The sequence below is a fragment of the Cryptomeria japonica genome, chromosome 6 (assembly GCF_030272615.1).
Source record: "Cryptomeria japonica chromosome 6, Sugi_1.0, whole genome shotgun sequence".
Classification (NCBI taxonomy): domain Eukaryota; kingdom Viridiplantae; phylum Streptophyta; class Pinopsida; order Cupressales; family Cupressaceae; genus Cryptomeria; species Cryptomeria japonica.
In genome coordinates, this window is record NC_081410.1 from 117,675,478 (window position 1) to 117,687,507 (window position 12,030).

Here is a 12,030-nt window from a genome sequence, read left to right on the forward strand (position 1 = left end):
AGGGACACATGTCTAGAGATAGAGGGAGTAGGAGGAAGATAGAGCAAGACAAAAAGGGAGAGAAACATATATAGAGAGATGGGAAGATAGAGAGGGAGATACGAAGCAAAATAGATGACATGATGTAAAGTAAGAAGGAGAAGGAAAGATAGATCTACATGGTGCTATTGAGTGATAGAGACTAATAAGGATCCATTGCCAAAACACACATGTTATGTTTGTGATAGGGAGAGAGGAAGATATATGCATACAAAGAGGACAAGATGAATATATAAGAAATGGTATATAATATAGTATAATATATAATAATTTATAATATTGAAATGTTGTATATTATAGTAAGTATAAATTATATTATATATTTAAAAAATGAAATAAATATAATTGAATAATAATTTTATATAAAAATTAAATATATAAGATATAACTATATAATATTATTATATCAAGTTTTAATTTTTTATTTATTTTTAAATGTAGCATGTTTATATCATATTATTTTATTTTATAATATTATATTAGTTAATAAAATTATATTTTTAATCTAAATTTAAATATCAAAAAGTATAAGAATATAAAATCTTGCTGTTACAGACAATAATAACATTAATTGAAAGATAAATTCAATATAACAAATTCACGATTGAATATAATAATTGAAGATACACTCGCTAAAGAATTAGAACTGGATGATCTCCATCTTAACTAGGGACTGGAAGGAATACTAACTCTCTATGCAAAGGATGAAGATGGTCGTGGGTGGGAGTAAATACTCCTGGTGATGCCTTTGTTTGGTCAACACGATCTGGAACTAGTTCATATGTTGCTAACTAGTTTTTTAATTATAAAATTGAACATCAATATAGTTAAATTCTTAAATAAATTAAATTTGAAAAATTAAAACTGTAATTCAAATAAAAAATTAGAAATAAAATAAAATAAACTATATTAAAATTGATACAATTTATATTTTAACTTTTACATTAAAAATTACAAGTTAAATTATAGTGAAAAAGCTAATTTTTTTCTATCTTTTGACATTTTAACAAAATAATAATTTAACAGTAAAGAATAAATTAATGATATAAAATTTGAAAATATAAATTATATTTATATTATTATATAATATAAAAATATAATAATAATAATGATTTGATATCAATCACAATAAATCTACTTAAATCTCAAGAATAAGAATGAATATAAAATAAATATCAATATCATAATTTACAATTGCATCTTTTGACGGAATTTTCAAAATAGACCCACTTCATTTTATTCGCTCTTATCCAATTTGAAATCTGCCGCTTTATATGGGCGCCCCTTTATCCCATTAGGATTCGAATTCTCAAACGATGCCCACTTCATTTCACTCGCTCTTTCCTCCAATTCATTCATTCCTTGTAACTTCAAGGCAGATTTCTTACACTGTAAGTTCGTTGTTGTAGGTAAGTATATTCATATATCTGTTCCATTTTCCTGGTTTATGAATAATTTTCTCTTCACCATTTGACAGAGGTTGAATTACGAATTGTGAGGCCTGCTCTCTATCTCAATTAGGCCATCGTTTGTTAAAATCTTAACGATTACCATAAATGCTTTGTAAATAACGTGCTCGTTTATTGTAATATTGCTGCCTATTGCTTGTCAAATTCTATTTTGGTTGGAGTTCGATTTTAAAAATTCCTCTCGAGGGTTTTCAAGAGCTGACTGCTAAAAAATCTGCAAATAAATTGAACTGTTTTCAATGTGGATAAGGCCATTTATATAGAGAATTAAGGTTTTAGTCTCAGTTTGAAGTTGTTTGTTATCATTTCCAAATTTGTTTTTCTAAATTTATGAGTTCAATTTTATTAATAGCTCTGGCCACTGAGTAATTAAACTTGGCTAGATTTTTTATAAATTTGTCATACTGTTTTAAGAATAAAAACTTGTTTATCTTATCTTTCATTGTTTACCCTGTTTTACTTCCATTTTCATTTTCTGACTTGTGTGTGAGCAGCTGAGAATTGTATCCATTTATTTATGTGGCTTTTTTTGGGGGTATATCTCATCTCCTGAGTTCTTAATATAATGATTGAGATTCGACCAACTTTTTTAAAAATCTTTTCTGCTGTCGGTAATTGGAACAAATCTTGTGTCATTTCTTTCAATTGTTTTTGTTTTGATAATTCATTGCTTCAACCCACTCATCTTTTTCTTGAGACTGTAGAGCTTTGTAATTGGATCAAATCTTTTGTCATTTCTTTTGATTGTTTTTGTTTTGATAATTTATTGCTTCAACCCACTCATCTTTTTCTTGAGCTTGTGGGGTTCTTTATTTTTCACGATTTGAGTCATCAAGACATAATTTACTTTTGATTGTGACTTTGTTGTTATTTTCTTAAAATTAGAGTTCAATATAAGAGTTGATGGATGATTTTGTTTGTGCCCCTTTGATATTTTCTTATTCCCTTGCTCAAGGATTCAGGTCATTTTCTTCAGTTTCATTGATCACGATTCAATTTTCCTTCGTATATTCTTCTTCGTTAAATCACATCCGCACTTATCAGTAGTTCCTTTCCTATTAAATCATACAACCTATATGTATTATTGTTTGATCTACAATGAAAATGAATTTTATACCTTTATCATCTAACTTAGATCCTTTTTTCTTTTGATACGTGTGCATAAGCAACACATCCAAACAACCTCAAATGATCAACTTTTGGCTTTAATTTAGATCATGACTATTCAATAGTCACTCCTTTAACTAGTTTTGTAAGACACCTATTTAGAAGATATACAATTGTAAATATTGCTTTATTCTTTACGTTCATCATACTCCTTGTCATATAGACAATGGTCCTATTCTTCCTTTTTACAATTTCGTTTTGTTGTGGAATGTAGGAAGCAGCAATCTCTCTTGTTTGCATTGTTTTTAACAAAAATCTAAAGGCTGGTTTGATTTGAACTCACCTCCATTATATGACCTGATTACTTTGATGGAATTACTATTTTTCAACCAACCTCTTAAATTCTACAAACCTCTCATTTTTTTAATTTATTTTGAAGCCAAACAATATATCCAAGTTTTTCTTGCGTAATCCTCAACAAAGGTTAGAAAATACTTATTGTCCAAAGAACGACTTTCCATGGTACCACATAAAGAAGTATGAATTATCTCAAGAGCATGTATAACTCGTCTTGATTTACCAATTGGAAAACTAACTCTATGTTGTTTGTGAACAGTACACGCTACAAACACTAATTCTGTATTTTCCATTAAAGGCAAATTTCCAGCTGTTCTCATTTTCTTGAGTAATAATAAACCATTAAAACTAAAATACCTATGTCTTTGGTGCCAAATTCAAATTTCTTTAACTTCACCAGTTCTTAATACTTTTATTCCTTGAATGAGATAGAGAGGAAACAAGTTGTAATGTGCAAGGTTAATTTTCTCAAATTTTAATAAATGTTTGATTAAATACCAACACTAGAATGTTCTAATTATTAGGTGGTTTTTCAAGTGTTTGATAAAATGCATATAATAATCAAACTGAAACAAAATGATATACATCTTCCTTTCAAAAGAGTACAGCCATAGATTTGCACATGTAATTTATTAACATCATTGATGGGAATGGTTGCATTACATACATAGGTTAATAGGAAGTAATCTGACCTCCAAATTGATGAATCATACAGTGAACTGCTGTTGATTGTGTTTGCCATATAGACAGACTAATCTTCCCCTCCTCTCAGACTTGTACTCTTTCAATATTTCTTCTACAGTCATGTCCAGTAGTTGTGATATAATCACTGTAGGCTGGGATAATGCCAATTCCACTCTAGATGGTTGGAAACTCTAATTAAATGGCTGCTTGAAGCTTACAAAAGGTGGTAATAGGCTTAGCTGTAGGAACAACTGAGGAAATAAAGCAGTGTTCCACGGGCGTCGGGGACGGGGGGACGCGTCTCCGGGACGGGGGGACCAAGGGTCTAAATTTGGGGATGGCGGGGGGACGGCGGCGGGGGGGTGGTGCTCATATACTTATACATATACATATAGTACTTGAAAAACTAGTTTTGAAAAGATGTATAACAGTATAACAGTATAAGAATTAGATTTCAAATGAAACTATAGGAAATACCAAGATTACTTAGATTAGTGATACGTAACTAATTGCTAAAAGACTAAAAGTAAATAAAATTTGACAAATGAAATTGTCAAATTGGAGATTTCTCATTTCTATCATATGAATATCGAAAAAGGAAAACGAAAATACGAATATCTGATGCCATTGCAAAGTCTAATAATAAAGATGATTACATGATTCATCATTACAATGAGTAGCCAAATACAAATACGTGTAGCAATGGCATTACAAAAGAGACTAGAGTCAAATACAAAATGACAAAACTGAAAACTCAAACTGTAGCTAATGGAGGCCTCTAATCATTTGCGAACTCCTCCTCACTGGAACTGCTGGACTCCTGAGGATCAAGGTCCCTCAAGCTCACACCAACTAGCCCTGCATCTGAAGTGGTAGGATCATCCTCATCAATCTGTGAAGGCTCCTCTGGCTCTACATCCCATCGTGCCGCTGGACTCTCCTTGTACATGAGTGTCTTGCGGTCAATGAGACGTAAAGCACTGTGTACAGCCACAAGCTTCTCTGCTCTCTTAGAGGTAAGTTTGTTCCTCTTAAGAGAGTGGATGAAGCTATATGTAGACCAGTTCCTCTCAGCAACTGAAGAACTGGAAATCTGGGATAGCAGACGGATGGCTAGAGTGGTGGTCAAAGATTTCGGGCCATGAAAATTCCACCATAAAAGTGGGTCCTCCTGTGCCATGTTGTCTATATCCATCTTTGCCGCATTTGAATAACCTCTAAGAGTGGCAAATCTTCCCCACTCAGTGCGCACTGTGCCGGCATCTCTGGAATCAAACATCTTCTCTATGCACCTAAAGAAACCCGCCTTCACCTCATCATCCTGAATCGGTGTCAGTCTACTTGGTCTAGCCTTGTACCACTTAGGATTCAAGGCAAAGGCAGCCATATGCAAAGGAGTGTTCAACTTGTCCCATCTACGCTGAATGATAGGTTGGATTTGCTCATTGTAGAATGCTAAAGAGGGGTCCTTCACTCGCACAGCAGCCCTCATCTGGTCAAGCATAGAGTCAATGCACTCATACACCTCTCCAAGGTTAGGTGCATCCCCATCCCCATATCTGATCACCTGGAATACTGGAGTAATGATAGAGACAATGTATTTCGCATCAGTCCAAAACACATCACTCTTCACTATCTCCTTCACCCTTCTCCCTTGCTCTTTCTTGGCCTCAGCCCACCTATTCCACTCATTAGTCATAACCATGAGTTGCAATGCCTCTTGCAACTCAATCATTCTCTCCAAGAGAATGAAATAGGATGCATATCTAGTCTCAACTGGTTTCAAGAACTCCTTCTTCGCGAAGGTCCTGAAGAGTGCATGTGAAGTGTGGTGGTTGCAGATAAACATCTGCACATCTCTTGCATCGGTGACCACTCCTCTAATCCAGTCTATCTTCCCCATGTCCTTGAGTGCATTGTTCATGGCATGCACACAACATGGGGTCCACCAAATGTGTCTATAGGCTGCCTCAACGAGTCTCCCTGCTGCTCTACACACATGGGCTGCATCTGTCACTACTTGGACCACATTTTGTGGCCCAACCTCCTCAATAGCCTCCCTGAGGACCTGAAACTGGAAATCAGCATCTTTACGATGCCCTGTACAATCAACTGCTCTAAGGAAGTATGGGCCCTCTGCACATGTGACCATGACGTTGATGAGTGGACGATGGCTAATGTTCGCCCACCCATCCATAACTATGCTGCACCTCGATGCCACCCAACATGCCTTCATCTTCTCCATCAAAATATTGATCTTGGAATAGCTTTTATCCAAGATCGAGGTCCTCATTTTCGTCTCCCCTGGTGGCACATAAGATGGTCCTCCCTTGGCCACCATAGCCATCATCTCCCTATAATAAGGAGACCGTGTAACATGAAATGGAATGCCATTGGCAAAGAAGAACTTGCCAATGGATTCATCTATCTCATCTCTCAGCTGCACATTAAACATATCAGTAATGGGGTTGCTTTGTGCTGTCTGCAACTTATGTTTCCCAGCCCTGGTGGTAGTAGAAGTGGAAGTGGATGGAGATCCAAACATCATTCCTCCCGTCTGCGAAGCATGAGAAGTATGAAGTGCTGCCCTAGCAGACAAAGTAGTAGGCATTGAAATATTTGTGTCATCTAGAACCCCCCAAATCTTGTTAAACTCAATTCTGTACTGTATATTTTTGGCTTCCTCCAAAAACTTACAATGTTTCATGCCTTTTCCTCTCCAAAACAGAAAGTGTGCATTCACCCTACTAATGCTACTGAACCATTCTGTGTCACAAAAATATTGCACTTCCACTTCCTTGTTCCCCCACTTGAATGTGATGCAGTGCCTTGTACTGATATTCGTGAAGCAAACTGTTTTAGAGGAGACTTAGGATCAAAATGACCCCTAGCATATGGTGCCAACAACTCTGAAGGGCAACCTGTACTAGCTGGTGCACTTGCCATAGAGCTAGATTGGGCTCCAGGATCAGCCCCATGGTCACCCCCCTCATTTTCAGGTTCATATTCTGAATCATTCTCACTATGAGAATGGATTTCCATGTCATCTTCACTCATGCCTTGGGAGCTCATTGTGAAATTGACACTGCATTTCACAAAATAAAAATAAAATCAGCCTAGTTTAACAATATATTTTAAAATTTTTTTCCTATTCATCTCAAAATGAGATTTGATGTTGAATCTTGAGGGCAAAATGATGAATCATTTTGCCCTCAAGATTCAACATCAAATCTCATTTTGAGTCTTGAGATGAATAGGGAAAAAAAATCCAAAAATGACATAGAACAATGAAAATCAGAAAATATTAAAAAAAAAACAAGAAAAAGTTGAAAAACCCTACCTTGTGCTTGAAAAATCTCTCCAAAATGTAGAAGAATCTTCTTTTTCCTCTTCTTCTTGCTTCTTCTAGCTCCTATCACACTTGCAATCAGCTTTTCTCACCCCTTCAATCAGTCTTCTTCAAGTTTTTCCTCCTCTTTAGCTTGCTGGAAAAAAAAATCAGTTTACCAAAATGAGAGTTAAATCTTAAAAAAACATGCTTTTGTGTTGTTTTGGGGGGTTGGGTGGGGCCCACGTCCAATTAGGGTTACCCCTTAATCCCCCCAAAAGGCACATGTTTTTTAAAATGTTGCTTTTTTTGTTTGTTTAGGTGTGGGGACGGGGGAGACGCTCAGACGTCTCTGAGGAGACGTCTCCACGTCCCGGCGGCGATTGGGTGGCGGTGGCGGGACGGCGGGGGACGTCGCGTCCTCGTCCCCCCGTCCCCGAGATGTCCCTGACGGGGGGACGCACCCAAAAAGGGGGGGGACGTGTCCTCGTGGAATGGGGAAATAAAGTCGAGTGCCTGGATTTTGGAAGGTCTTCCCTTCAATAATTGCATCGGCTAGATGCATAGTGTTCTAATGTTGATAATGAAATGTGTTGACGTGTTTTTTATGACAGCGTCGAACACAGAATAAAGTTGCCTAACGGTCACTTCACTCTCTCTTGATCAAAGTGCGATTGCATGCTAAGGTTGCAAGAAGTTCAAACAATCGACTCCAAGGTTCCTTCAATGCGTAGATGTGACTTAGTTGGCTGATGTGATTGCTGGTAATCCAAGGGGCCTTACGTTTGCATCATTCTTTCACTTCTTTGTTGTGGCTGGAACTCCATCATCGGATATGACAATTCTGCGATGCTGCTGCTTCGAAAGAAATAAAATGAATTGAAAGTAAAAGGGAAAGGGTTGAGAAGGATCTAAATATACTCCTAAGGGCAGTGATAACAATGAATAGTGCTCTGGTGGACAAATTCCAAATAACCAAGCTCTGCTTCGCCAAGATCAACTACAACTCCGCAAGAACTGGTGCGATCTTCTGGGGATGTGTTGATGTGTTTTTTATGCACATGCAAACACAGAATAAAATACCGAAGTATCTTATCCTCTTTTGAGTAAAGTCTTCGAATGCTGAAGATGTCGCAAAAAGGATCAATCGGGATGACTTCAAGGTTCTTTTCTGTAGGATCTCTACGTGTGGATAAGCTCTCTGTGGTATGATGTGATTTGCTGGAATCACAAGGGGACTTACACTTGATGACCTAAATGTTTGATTTGTTGGAATCACAAGATTTACTAACTAACTGGACGACAAACAAATGGCAAAAGATGCAAGGTTCAGGAAGTCTACTCTACTACCTAGAATGCGAGAAGATGGATGAATGACTAGGTGGAGTCCTACTGGGCTGGGTCTCACCATCAGGCTGAACAATTCAACACCAACTCAATGCGATCTTCTAAGGGATGCTTCCAATATGTTTAAATCGTACACCATCTGACAATGATCACCATTCAAGAAAATGCATGAAACAATAGACGTGTAATGACTTATGATTAAGCTCATTTCATTCCAGTTGACCACGCAAGGCGCACTTACCATCAGCAAGAGGCTAGTGGTTTGGATTAGACGGATTCCACACAGGTGCATTCAACAATTTCCTTCATTTGATCTAATCATCTACCATCTAGAATTGAAGATTCAACAAGAAACCATGCATTTTGCAAGAAACGACACACTTCACCATTACTTCAATGAAAATGGAGTTTGTTTACAATCAATGGCAACAATTTCTTGCCTTGTCCTCCTATTCTACTCTAATTGCTACTCTATCAACTGACTATTCACCTTCTAACTACTCTCTATTCACTAACTCCTTTCTATTATCTATTCTAACTACGCTCTATTTACTTTTACAAATGAAGAGCTAGGGCTTATATAGTGCCCATAATACAATTCGATGGCTAAGATCAATTTGAGATCAATGGCCAAGATTCAATAATGAAAACCCTAATTAGGGTTTGTTACAACCATTACATAGCATTTAATGCTTGACCAATGATAAAATTACATTTTTAGGACACGTCTTCTCCGGAAAATTCGACCAATAGATAGCTGGGGTAGGTACATAGAAGTTTGTGCCACCTCCCATGAGTTAGGTACATTGAATCTGGACATGCTGAGGTGGACCAATCCGATTGGAGAAGTGATGACTGGGATGCCACCTCGTCTGACACTTGGTTGATGCCAATTTGATGTTGCTGAGAAGCTAGCTTTAATTAACTCTTTTGAAACTATCTGCTTCTTCAATGAACCCTTGCTCTAACTTCTTTTGTCTTTGATGTGCAGGATGATGATGCACCTCGCCTTGGAATGCTGGATTGGAAGAGGTTAGTCATGATGATGCTAGACTGGAGGAGGTCGCCCTTATCCTTGCTTGATCTTCTTTGATGAGAACCTGCCAACTTGTAGATCCTCTGGGCTTTGGAATCGCCATCTTGATACCTACACAACATTTCAAAATTAGTAATATATCTTGAAGTCTAGAAATTAAACCTAAAAGGAAGATTTAAGATTTTAATTAGGAAACTTCATGATAAATCTTGAGTTATCATTTCCTAATTAACCATGCAATACTTAGATTTTTCCAAAACAAATGTCCAAAAATCAAACCTTAAACAAGGGTGTCAAGATGATTTTGCCATACCTCCTCTTGAGTATTAAACTCTAAGAAATGATGTAAAAATAGATGAATTTCGCTAGGCAAAGTGTAGATCAAAGCCTTCTCTTGAACGAATTGTGCCTCCTCTAGCTTGGAAAAGAATAAACTCCACTTCCTTCTAGCCTTCAACACTTGAAAGAAATTCGCTCCAAGCAAGCCAGATTTCGCTCCTCCAATTAGCTCTCCAATTTCGCACTTAAGGAAATGATTGAATGATTTAAAATGTGAAACAAACTCCTCAATATATAGAGCGCTCACCCCTTGCTTCCTCTAGGCCGACTTGGCTAATAAAAGGAGGTAAAAGATAAATAAAATTCCAAAAAGGGGGTTGACTTGGCAAAATGAACGCAAAATAGTGCCTCGAGCGCTTTATTTTTAATTTTAATTCAATAAAAATTAATTTTAAATGCCTCCAAAGCAAAATTTCGATTTTCACAAGGCAAAAAAAAAATATTAAATGCCAAAATGCTTTTAATTTAATGCCAATTTAATTTTAATTTCCCAAACACCTCAACATTAGCAATTTTGGCGATCTCATGCAATTTGGAGAATATCAATTTTTAGAACAAGGCTCAATGAAGTTTTGCAAATAATTTCGCCCTGGACCCTCTCTGAGGGTCAGGAGCGATTTTTCAATTATAGCCTTGAATACTTCACATCTTGACTTCAAAGTTTCCTGGAAGACAAATTGATATCCAATTAAGGAGTTGCACTTCAAATTTTGACACTTTTCATGAGGAAAATAGGTGGAATTGTCAATTTCGCCCTGGACCCTCTCCAAGGGTCGGGAGCGATTTTTCAATTTTAAGCTGGAATCCACCTTAACTTGTTTGTTGAACTCACAATGTCACTTCTAAGATCCATTTCCTTACACTACCAAGTCAATTCATCAACAATTTTGGAGGAAATAATGCCCTTAAAGGCAATTTCGCCTTGGACCCTAAGCAAGGGTCAGGAGCGATTTTCTATTTTTTGCTCAAAATTAGCATTTCTCAACATTCAAAGTCTTTTCAAGACATTTCAAATAGGCTTCCTCACTGACTTCCAGACTTAGCTCTACCCAACTTGGGAGAAAAAGTGTGATTTTGGTGTTTTTCGCCTTGGACCCTCAGAAAGGGTCAGGAGCGATTTTTTAAAATTTTGGCTAGAAATCCTCATTTCCTTGTCTAAAAACTTCTTCACCAAGCTAAATCATGTTTAGGCCTCCAAAATAAGCAAGAAAATCTCTCTTCCAAATTTTTCGCCCTGGACCCTCAGCAAGGGTCAGGAGCGATTTTTCATTTTGTGACCAAAATCATCGAGTTTCAAAGGCAAAACATTATTCATCATGCTTTTGGAGGTCTCTTCACCTTAGCCTAACCTTGCCTTAGCACAATTTTGAAGAAAACATGCAGTTTCTGTGATTTTCGCCCTGGACCCTCAGCAAGGGTTAGGAGCGACTTTTTGGTTTTAAGCATATTTCTTCATCTTTTGGACTCCAAATTGCTTCTAAGTCACAAAACATCACATCCTCTTCCTATCCACACAAGATTTTGTTTCAATTCCACAAACAAAGGAGAGAATCATGAAAATTCGCTCTGGACCCTTGGCAAGGGTCAGGGGCAATTTTTGTAATTGCCTTCTAAATCTCCATTCCCAACGATCCTTTTTCACTTCAAGGCAATTTAAACATCATTTCGAGCTCATGTCTAGGCTTGTCTTTTATCAAACCTGGATGAAAAGATCATATATTAGGTTTTTCGCCCTGGGCCCTCAGCAAGGGTTAGGAGCGATTTTTGCTACCTAGACCAAAATGCATCACTTTTCATCTTGAAGTGTCTTTGCTAAGGAAGATGTCATCTCGTTTCATGTTATGAATAGAATTTCACGCCCAAGAAAGGTTAAAAAATGTGCTTGTAAAGAATTTCGCTCTGGACCCTCAGCAATGGTCAGGAGCGATTTTAATGATTTCAACAAAATCCTTCATTATTTCAAGCTAAAACTCTTTCAGGAGGCAAAAGGAAGTTGCTCTTGTTTCACTCATGTCCAAAACTTGACTTTTTTCCATGCAAGATGAGAGCTATTCAAAATTTCGCCCTGGGCCCTTAGCAAGGGTCAGGAGCGATTTTGCTTTTATTGCCCAAAATTCATCAATTTGCAAGCGTCCAAACCTTTGAATGATGTTCAACCTTCCTTCCAGGAGACCCTGCACATAAAAATTTAGCCAAAATTAGTGACAAATAGGTTCAAATAAAATTTTTGCTCTGGACCCTCAGCAAGGGTCAGGAGCGAATTTCACAATCTAGGCTAAACTGCTCAATCTTCAAGTTTCAAATCACTTCACAAGGCAAGGTAA

At 37.0% G+C, this 12,030-nt stretch overlaps 1 protein-coding gene across 7 annotated transcripts in view; it reads left to right on the top strand.

The window, feature by feature from the left end:
* The first annotated feature begins 1,295 nt into the window (after positions 1–1,295).
* LOC131074816 (phosphoglycerate mutase-like protein 1) overlaps positions 1,296–12,030 on the top strand; it is an 84,741-nt gene continuing 74,006 nt past the window's right edge. For 5 of the 7 annotated variants that reach the window (XR_009113124.2, XM_058011507.2, XM_058011509.2 and 2 more), the window contains exon 1: positions 1,296–1,448. The gene's annotated coding sequence lies outside the window, so the exon portion shown is untranslated. The remainder of the gene's footprint in view (positions 1,449–12,030) is intronic. The other 2 variants (XM_058011508.2, XM_058011512.2) reach the window with 1 other exon arrangement.